Raw genomic sequence first — 10,997 nt, 5'->3', positions numbered from 1 at the left:
AGGTGTGAAATATTGAAGCTGACAAACTGGACATGGACTACATTGTGAAAGCAAAACTAATTAATGTGTTAGGTTTATGATTATTGATTGATTAATCTTGATCAATAATTATAATTACAAATCATAATCTGACAAAATCAATTGCTTAACCAAAAATCCTCATTTATGAATCGAGACCAGAGATGTTTCTGGTGTTGTAATTGTGGCTCAACGCCTCTGACAATTACAACCGTTGAATACTCCGTAATAATTAATAACTATTGCCGGAGATGTCACTGTTTAATCGACCGTTTCTGCCGAAACGTGTGGAACTTGAACCTTATTTTGACTGACACATCACCTTTTGCACACAATGAAACACAAAACGCTCTCTCTTTATCTATGTGAATATTTATAAATTTTCACCTACTCAACATGCAAAATTCTACAAACACAGGGGTAACACATCTAAATAAGCAAAAAACAACAAACGGTAGTGGGTATGTATTGAGTCAACCAGCAGTTTATGGCACTACAGACGAAGGACAATGAGGATATGAAAGGTGGTGTGGTGGCGACTGGTGGGGGTTGGAGCGCAGCTTCGACTGTCCTTTATGATCTTCTGATCATAAAACTTCCCCCTAACTCCTGAGCACAAAGGATTCTAACTTTTGGCGGCAAGCTAGCACAGTGGGATTGAAGACAAAGGGAAATGGAGGATTTTACCATGAGGTCGTTTTAACAGTCCAGTCTTGCAAAGCATCCGCGTTCAGATAGTAAACACAAACAGCTCTAGGACCGCGGCGGATCTCGATATCACATAACACATCAAAGTTCAATAAGCAAGGTTACATGCACATATTATTCAGAACACATGAGATCCTAACCAGCGATTCTGATTGCTTCTACAACCTCTGACCCTGCCCAGGCCTTCTAATAAAGAAATAAAAGATTAAATTAAAAAAACGAGTTTTACTTGGTGTCGTCTTCTTCCTGAGCGAGGGAATTCGAGCGAGGAAAAGTGGGGGTAAGTTAATTGTGCGTCCACAATCAACTTCAGGGAAAGCGGTCAGTCTTCGTCCTTTGGTCTTCTTGACAAAAAGGAAAAATATGATCTGACCATCAAAGTCGACTTGGAAATGAAACACGGTAGCGGTTCGTCTCTCCGAAACTCCGTGTTCTCAGTTACGTGTTTAACTCATGTCTTCGATCGGCAAAGTGAAATCTCTGGCCTTCTTAGTCCAAAAACCTCAGTTATGAATTGTTCGTTGTCCAACGAGAGAGAATGAATGAAACTCTGCAAAGAGCTCTTCTCTTAAAGTGGCGCGCTTCAGTGACTAGACCGGTTTCTAGCAGAAGGCAAGTTTTCAAACATGAGCGCCTTCCTATATAGCGTCCTGTGACGTCAGACTGGGGACGCCCAGTCATATCAGTCGCAATGCTCGATGGGATATGTGGGAGCGGGCTGTCCCGGGTACAAAATGGCCGATGCCATTGGAGGGGCACAGTGACGTCCAACAACGTGCAGATAATCCAATACTCAGCAAACAAGTGGTCCAACATTCCCCCCTAGGTTCAAAGGGTGAGATGAATCGCAGTCTTTGAAGCTACTGGGACCATTCTGTCCTTTGCTGAACAATCAGTGATCCGTGGCGAAGCAGAACAAAACAAAACTGTCTCTGTGTTCCTCAAAACCTACGGCTGGGCAGGATAGAGGTTAGCCTGGGCAGGACTAAACTCTGACTAAACTCATACCTTTCTACATTGTTCAATGAGAAAAATACAGGCCAATACATTCATATCATCATTACATTCTTTGGTCATCAGCTTTAGTAATCCTGAGACAAAATGAAACAATAAAAGATATCGTACATATATATGTATATATAAAAATAAAAAAACAAAACAAAATCATGGTTCATAGCTTATTCGTCCAACTTCTATTAGGCACTGGACCCTGGCTGTGTCGTTGGCAAAGGCGGTGCTATGAACCGTGGGGGAATGAACGTGAGGGAATCAATCCTGACCTGTAAACGCTTAACCTGCTGGTTTGCGGTGTATAATAAAAACGAATGGTTAAAACAGGTTTAGGCTTAAACCATTAGCTCTTCCGGATGATGATGGGTTTTAATAGGACTCCTGTCTCTAAACTATCTAGATGTGGAAAGAGGGAGAAAAGAATAAACGAATTGCAGTATTTAGGCTATAAGCCAGGTGTGTTTGTGGAGGTTGCAAGGTGTCTGCCGTGGTGGACTTAGGATTTCTCTACTAAGTTCAGCAGAACTAGGTCAATGGGTATCTGTGCCTCGGTGGGACTGTCTACAGATGAACCAACCTCCTTTAACACGATTTTGCATGAAATCTCGGGCAGCATGGGTGTGTCCATTACATCATTCTTAAACACTTTTGTGAGGTCTGCAGTGCATGCAGAGTGTTATGGAAAATTATCGTGTCAACTTACAGTTTAAGACTGTGTCCTAGAAGGTAGTTATATGTTTAACTGTTTTTGTTGAAGAAAGTTGTTAGTGATTAGTGCATGTTAGTGTGAGTTAATGAAACATGCACCTTTTTAACTAGTCCTACGCACTGGTCTCTCCTTTCCCGGACATTGAGACAAGCTCTGTTCTTGGGGAGGAGAGTTTGATGTAGGACTTCATCTGGTTCAGCCAAAGAGCAGCAGCTGGGATGATGGTGTCAACCTTTTCTGACAAGCATCCAACCCACTTGATGAAGCTGCATGTCGCAGTTAGGAGGAATTTGTTACCTCCTGTTAATTTTGGAGCTGGTTCGACCCAGTTGGTCTGAAGGTGGAACCAAGGTAATGTGACCCCCCTTCGCTGAAGCGGAGGTTGACTGGTTGGCTGGGATGGCTGAAACTGGTGGCAGGTTAAACATCCTTTGATGTAGACCTGGGTGTCGTGAGACCTTGGAGGCCAGCGTGCCATCTGCTGGAGGGTGTGGAGTGTGGCTTTGTAGCTCCTATGGCACCCTACAGGAGAGTAATGGGCGTCGGATAACGTGACCCCCCTTTGGTCTGTTGGAACAATGTCCACAGCATGGGAGAGCTGTTTGATGCCAATCTGCACATTGGCTGTCTTGAGGAGAGGGCGGAGCCCGTCTACTAAAAGGAGTGTGTGGCTGTGTTGTGCCTCAGTTACAAAGGGGTCTTTTTGGCACAAACGGTCATACAGCTCTCTAATGGTTGATGGATGTCCCAGCCAGAATGCTAGTAGCACTTCTGGTATGAACATGGTTTCCAGGTGTACACCTTCCACCACTTTGGGGTTGTAAGTGTCCACACCTGGGTTCTTTAAAGAGCCAAGCAATGCATGACTGCCTCTGGCAGGAGTTTCCTGGATGGCTGGGTGCAGCTGTGTCTCGGAGGTGCACATGACCGGCTCTGATGAGGGCCTGAGAGGTCCTTCGGGCTCCTCTAAGCTGGTGACCTGATTGGTCACAACGGATCGTTCGCTGCTTGCACCCCGTGGGTTTTGCACCTCCGCCTGGATCCAGAGTTGGTCCTGGTGGCAGTCAATGAGTGGGGCCAGCCTGTCCAGCAGGTCCTGGCCACCAAGACAAAGGTCTTTGTTTAATGTGCACCTATAGATGGGGTGCACCAGAGCCGTGTCTTCGGGTGTAATGTCCAGCTCCACCCAATTAGTGATGCATGATCGGTTTTGGGTGCGGCTGGTGATACTTACATCACGAACTTCAGCCTGAAGTGGTTTACTGAGGGAGAGCATGGCTCTACTCACCTCCTCAAACGAGACCGAGAACATCAGGCTGATCTCTGATCCTGTTTTAAAATGGAACCTCAGTTTGACATGTCCTCCTATACTGGTGAGATAGTATAGGTAACCTATATGGTCATTATGGTTCAGTTTACCTAAGAACCTTGGAGCAATGGTTTGTGGTGTTTCTCTTGGAGAAGTCCCAAGGGGTTCTTGGAGTTTCCCAGGTTTGTCTCCCCATCCGATCGGGTAGACTCTGATGGCTGTGGAGACTGGGTCCACGCCGAGTCATGCTGACGGGAAGTTTGGGTCTGGTTTAACTAGGTCGGCTTCCTGTTTCAAGGGTTGTGGGGGCATGGTGGCCTGACGCACCGCTTCTGTCACCATCTTACGCAAGGCCGTAAATAGCGTCCTGTGACGTCAGACTTGGGACGCCCAGTCATATCAGTCGCAATGCTCGATGGGATATGTAGGAGCGGGCTGTCCTGGGTACAAAATGGCCGATGCCATTGGAGGGGCACAGTGACGTCCAACAACGTGCAGATAATCCAATACTCAGCAAACAAGTGGTCCAACAAATGCAAGGTCATGTCTGCAAGGAAAGTTGTAAGTGATAATGAGAGCAAAAATGTGAATTACAGTGTATGTGCATGTGTGTCCTTTCAAAATGATCTATCCTTGGAATAGGTTTTATATCACATGAATGTGGTTTGTCTAAATAACTACTGGTAAGTGTCTGTACTATAAAACTACATGTTACTTTGATATCAGCAGTAGTGGTGCGGTTGTCCACACCTTAGCAAAATTACAAATCTGGCTGGTGCTGGCAAAAGTGGATCAGTCCAACTTACTATCACCAGGCAGCATTACAACAAAACAAAAAGAGTGCCTTACTTTAGGTCCAACCTGTTGCTGAGTTTATGTGGATGTGTATTTGTGGCACTCAGGTCTTAGCTGGGCTGACGGTTAAGGTTAAGGTTCGGCACAACATTTCTTCACGAAGGAAGTAGTCAGTGCCGTCCCTTTTCGCACATGTATAGGATGTCTGAACAATGGTAACTTTGCATCACAATGGAACTTGCTTGTGATGAGTTCACTAACATTAACATTGCTTAGTTTTAGAGTTCACTTCCCAGGTGCACCAATCAGGCTTGGGAAATATTGAGGTGTTTATCCCATGCACCATAGACAATGGATGTAATTATCCTATTTATATATTTTTAAAGAGGTTTTCTTCGGCATCAGAGACACTCCTCTAAGCTCTGCAAGTATATCATAGATAATAATTGATCACTTTAGCCATAATAGCCATAAAGTATGTAATCACTTCATTGAATATAAGGACCATGTTCACAACCAGTTTGGGCACCATCCATATTTACCATAAACCGACTGCTATTGCCGGCACTAAGTCAGACCTGTTCCCGGTGCATGTTGGACTCCGTCAGGGCTGCCCTTTGTCACCGGTCCTGTTCATAACTTTTATGGACAGGATTTCTAGACGCAGCCAAGGGCCGGAGGGGGTCTGGTTTGGGGACCAGTGGATTTCGTCTCTTCTTTTTGCGGATGACGTGGTCCTGCTGGCCCCCTCTAGCCAAGACTTACAGTGTGAAGCGGCTGGGATGAGGATCAGCTCCTCCAAGTCCGAGGCCATGGTACTCGACCGGAAAAGGGTGGCTTGTCCTCTTCAGGTTGGAGGGAAGTTCCTGCCTCAAGTGGAGGAGTTTAAGTATCTCGGGGTCTTGTTCACGAGTGAGAGAAGAATGGAGCGGGAGATCGACAGACGGATTGGTGCGGCTGCCACAGTAATGGGGGCGCTGTGCCGGTCCGTTGTGGTGAAGAGAGAGCTGAGCCGAAAAGCAAAGCTCTCAATTTACCGGTCGGTCTACGTTCCTACCCTCACCTATGGCCATGAACTTTGGGTCATGACCGAAAGAACGAGATCCCGGATATAAGCGGCTGAAATGAGCTTCCTCCGTAGGGTGGCCGGGCGCTCCCTTAGAGATAGGGTGAGGAGCTTGGCCATCCGGGAGGGGCTCGGAGTAGAGCCGCTGCTCCTCCACATCGAGAGGAGCCAGTTGAGGTGGCTCGGGCATCTATACCGGATGCCTCCTGGACGCCTTCCTCGGGAAGTGTTCCAGGCACGTCCCACCGGGAGGAGGCCCAGGACACGGCCCAAGACACGCTGGAGGGACTATGTCTCTCGACTGGCCTGGGAACGCCTTGGGCTCCCCCTGGAGGAACTGGAGGAGGTGTCTGGAGAGAGGGACGTCTGGGCGTCTCTGCTGAGTCTGCTGCCCCCGCGACCCGGTCCCGGATAAGCGGAAGACGACCAGTACGAGTACGAGTACAACTGCTATCGAGTTTTTCAAAGCTTTTTGTATTTCTAAGAAAATAATATATGTTGAAGTTTAGAGTGTCCTGCAGTAAAGCCCTTTTGGAGATTTAAGTTGACATCCAAGGTCTATTTAATTTCTTAGTGCCATTACATGATTACAACTACAAAAAAGAAACAAATAAGGTAATGTGTACCGATAAACACAAACATTTGCACTACTGGTGAATTTAAAAAAGTAAAGTGAGATATTTCAAGCTTTTTTCTTATAAGTTTTATGATTATGGCTTACAGATAATGAAAACCCAAAATTCACTGTCTCAGAATATTAGGATTTATCCTCTAAGAGCCTAGAAGACTTCTTGACACTCAGACAACTAAAGAAGACTTGACCGTTTGTGTATTGATATAACTAAAACTGCAGTTTTCTGTGGTTTGTTCACTCAGATCAAAAGAGAAGATGGGCCATACTAACAAAAGTTGTTTTGCTTTGTCCATCTAAGCATTCAGGAGTACCTAGCAGTTCTTCATGTCTTCTACTCATTTAGTAACAAAGGAGAAAAGATGTTTGTAGGACCTACCTTAGCAGCCTCAGGCCCCTCTGCCTCAGAGTTCCAAACGAAAGCAGTGGACAAGGCCTTTCAGGATAAAAATGGGGACTGGGACACGTTCCTCCACTTCTTACTGGGTCTCTCTCTAATACAACCAGAATATTCTCCAAGAGATTTTGAAAACATCCAAAAATAATGAAGACACTAAGGAAATAACTGAGTACATCAAAAAGCAGATCAGAGAGAAAAACAATGATCCACATAAAAGCTTTGCACTTTTCCATTATCTGGAAGAGCTGAATGACCACTCTCTGGGTCAAGATTTCAAATTACCTTAATTCAGAAACAAAAACTTTTGAAAACTTCTGTACATTGCATTGGTTAGCTTTAATGTTGATGCTGCCAACATCAGATGATAAGCTGAAGGTGTTTGATCTCAAGAAGTACCTAAAATCCAAGAATGCTCTTCTGGGAATGCAGTCTGGTGTCAGAGTCTCAAACACTACTTAGCAATATTTCACAAAACTACAAAAGTATTACAAGATCACATTCAATAATAGCTTGTAATAGATACTTTTGTGATTTTGAGTCCACATGTGCTTAAATATAATGTATCCACTAAAAGATGATGACCCCTGATTACCAAAGACTGATTTTAAATATGTGTCTATCGGTTCTCTTTCTTCCTCACTAGTTCCTTTTTTTTTCTGTTTGTTTCTCTGCTCTATTTTTAACTGTAGCATAAAAACCACATCTACTATTTTTTCAATGTTATGTCTTCTGTATTTGATGTCAGTCAAAAATGATAAGGAAAACAAAAGTACTTTTTATAGAAGTATGTGAAACATATCTTTTTCTTCATTCTTTATGTAACAGCATGAGAAAATCAAAAGAAATCAGCCAAGATATCAGGAAGAGAACTGTGGACCTTCAATGGTCTGGTCTATCATTGGGAATGACTTCCAGATGCCTGAATGTGAGACTTTCATCTGTTGAAACAGTTAAATGCAAGTGTAAATAGCATGGACATGTCCAACAATAATGATATTCAGGGAGAAGATGAAGATTAGCGTGTTTTGGTGCCAAATGTGTAGAAATCAACCTGAGAACAAAAGCAAAAGACTTTGTGAAAATATCTGCTGAGGCTCGTAAGAGAGACTTGTTGGCATTTACAAACTAATAAGATCGAGGATGATGCAGTTATGTTTTGTACTAAAGAACCTTAACGTGTTTTACTGGAGTCTATCAGTATGGGCACAAATTTGACCTACAACTAAAAAAGTAAATTTCTAAAGTAAATTTATATTATGTGAAACATTGATACTAAAAACAAGCATATAGGCTTTAGAGTAGTTAAGCCGGACCATGTCTACAATAAAAACATTTATGAGAGCAACACAAAGTCAAAGTCTTTCTAAAATGAGGCTATCCTTGGATAAAATTTGATGTTACATGAGAAGGGGTAGGTGCTTGTTTACTGCAATTGACTGTCTCTGTGGTCTCATAAAACAATTGCTGCTTTAATGTTACCTGTGGTTAATCAGAAACAAGCATCACAAAGTCCACGCTTAACTGTAGGATAAAGTCAGTTTTTTACGCATATAAAGCTTCAGTTATTATAAAACAGATCCCTGAGTATACTGAGAAACAAGGTTATTTAGTTTTAAATCTTTTAAAGAGACAAAAGTGTATTTCTATTTTGATAAATTTAGGAAAACCAAAGTAAAGAAAATGATGGTCTCTTATTTTTTTTAACCTAATATTTAATCTTATATCTTTCAAAATCTACTTATACAATGTATAGTTCTTTTAGAGAATAATTGTTGCACATTACCAATAAGCATGCTAACACACTTGAAGAAAAACAAATTGAGTGAACTGAGAAGTATTAGAACACATTTTGATACCGATAAATCTAAATAGTGTAAATACAACAGTGTGGCGATGCACCCTTCAATGAATGGTTGCCACCAAATAGAGAATAATATAAAACACAAGAAGAGATGGAAACAAGTAAAGATTTAAGTGTCTTAAGTGTGATAAAGTCATGGAGGGATCAGTGAATAGATTAGAACCATCGCAAGATGTTTAAAGTGTTTCTGCCAAAGTTAACTTTTTTTTTTACTGATGAATTTATCTGTTTGGTGTCTATAACATTTTTATTTTAATCATATGTAGTTGAGTTTATTCTTATGTACATCATTTATTCGTTTGCGAACATGACAATTGTGGCTCAGGCCCAGATTCATAAGCTAGTGATGACAGCAAGTAGGATTTTGGGTTCCTAATCTCATCCGCTTTTCAAGAGCTGTTTGGACCAGTCATCATTAAATAGGCTAATAACATGAGGTTTGTTACAAAACATGTACTGTCCTCTTATTGAGGTCAAGGAGAAGGTACCATGGACACATGTGGATTAAACATTTGTTCTTGTTTTAATTAAACTGTTAAACAGCACTGCCATTTTAGTAAAGACATTTTGACTTTGTTTTTTTTCTCGTTTTGTTTTATTTCTATTTAGTACTATGGGTTATGAATTTACAATAAGTTAGCGCAACAGCTTTACTGACACCATGAATGTGAGAAACAATTTATGATTTTTATGACAATCTTCCCACCCACAGCAAAGACTGAAGTCCATCCAATTGCTAATCATTTACCACGGAGTACAGCCTCTTAGACATCATCTCTGAAAGAACAGAGAATTTCTTGAGATTCGTGAATCAAAAGAACTTAAGACAGTTCACTTTTTTAGAGAAATTATGCAGAAGTGTGTGATTTAATTGGAACGAATTTCAAGGAGAAAAAGTCTTTTTAATTCTGTTTTTCATGTGAATCATAACTTTGTGTAAGTACAGAGACAGGGACTCAAGTGTGATGTCTGTAGCCTGGAATATTATTTTTGGAAAATGTGCCTGCAGCCAGTGATGTTAAAATCTGTATATGGAGCCTGTCTGAGGTAATGAAGAAATCCACAACTCCAACAAGAAGCAACATGTCTGAAGAAGAGGTTGTAACCACATCCACTGGCAAGTGAGTAAAACTTTTGTTTCTGCTCATTTCAATAGTGAGGTATGTAACCTATTCAAAAGCAACTTTGATTTGTCTCTTCTTGATGATTCATCTTAAGAAAAGGAAAACAATAATAGTTAGAAAATAATGTGCGTCCGCACAAAACATATTTTAATAATTTGTTACACTTGTATGGAAATAGTATTCCTCAATGCCTATGTGCACAGACAAAAGCAGCATATCTAATAGTGAATCTTTGAGCTGAATATATACCACATATCATAATGCTTGCTAGTTCATTCTGTGAAAGGTTGAGAGGCTGAAGAACCTTCTGACCGGTGAATGAAAATTTGCAGGTACAGCAGAGAGAAACCAAGGAATGAAATTGTAGCTTTATGCATTCAGTCGCTTTTAATTTTGCTCTTGAACAAAATCTTAGACTCAAGTCTAGTTGAAATGATTGAAAATAAGAGACAGAATTATTATCTGATGATAATGTGACATTTTATTTTCTGTAAAGTGTGGTGGTTTATAAAGTGTTTTTTCTTTCAAGTTTCACAGATCAAAATTCTAACTAAACTCTAAACTATTAAATGTGGCAGTTAATTGTTTTTAATGATTGCTGTTCCCCATTAACCATGGTACTGTTTTTGAATAATTTATTGATCAAAGTATATAATACAAAACAAAAACAGGAAAAAATTGTAGAGCAAGGACAAATAAAACTGCAAACATTAACATAGAGTACTGTCCTAAAATACAGTACTAAACTACACCATGATGATGCTGCCACCCTTGTACACAACTGTTGGGATAGTGTTCTCAGGCTGGCAAGATTCCCCATTTTTCCATCAATGTAATCATGGGTATTATGGCAAAAAACCTTTGTTTTACTAGACAAAATATGGCTCCAATACATATTTTTGTCTCTGAGTGCATTTGGAAACTGTAATCTTGGTTTTTATATTGCTTTTGGAACAAAAGCAATATATATATATCTATATAGATATATATATAGATATATAGATATATCTATTTATATATAGATATATATATATATATATATATATATATATATATGTGTGTGTGTGTGTGTGTGTGTATAAATATGTTTCGTTATGTTTACGTCTGTCTGTCTGTCTGTCTGTCTGTCAGATGAGAGCACAGTTGGGCGCAGAGCGGCTCAGCTCTCGGTATTAAAGTGCGAAGGAGAAGAAGAAGAAGAACAGGAGATGAAGATCTTGATAAAATTAAGAGAAGTATTATAGGTGCAAATGTGAGTAACTTGAAGAGGTTGTCAAAAACAATAAATGGAGGAAAAATAGGAAGTATGTTAACCCTCATTGAATTTGAAGAAAAAGAGTTGCCACAAAACATCAAAATAGGTTA

This window comes from Girardinichthys multiradiatus, chromosome 1 (genome assembly GCF_021462225.1).
Source record: "Girardinichthys multiradiatus isolate DD_20200921_A chromosome 1, DD_fGirMul_XY1, whole genome shotgun sequence".
Taxonomy (NCBI): Eukaryota; Metazoa; Chordata; class Actinopteri; order Cyprinodontiformes; family Goodeidae; genus Girardinichthys; species Girardinichthys multiradiatus.
This window is presented reverse-complemented; position numbering follows the sequence as displayed.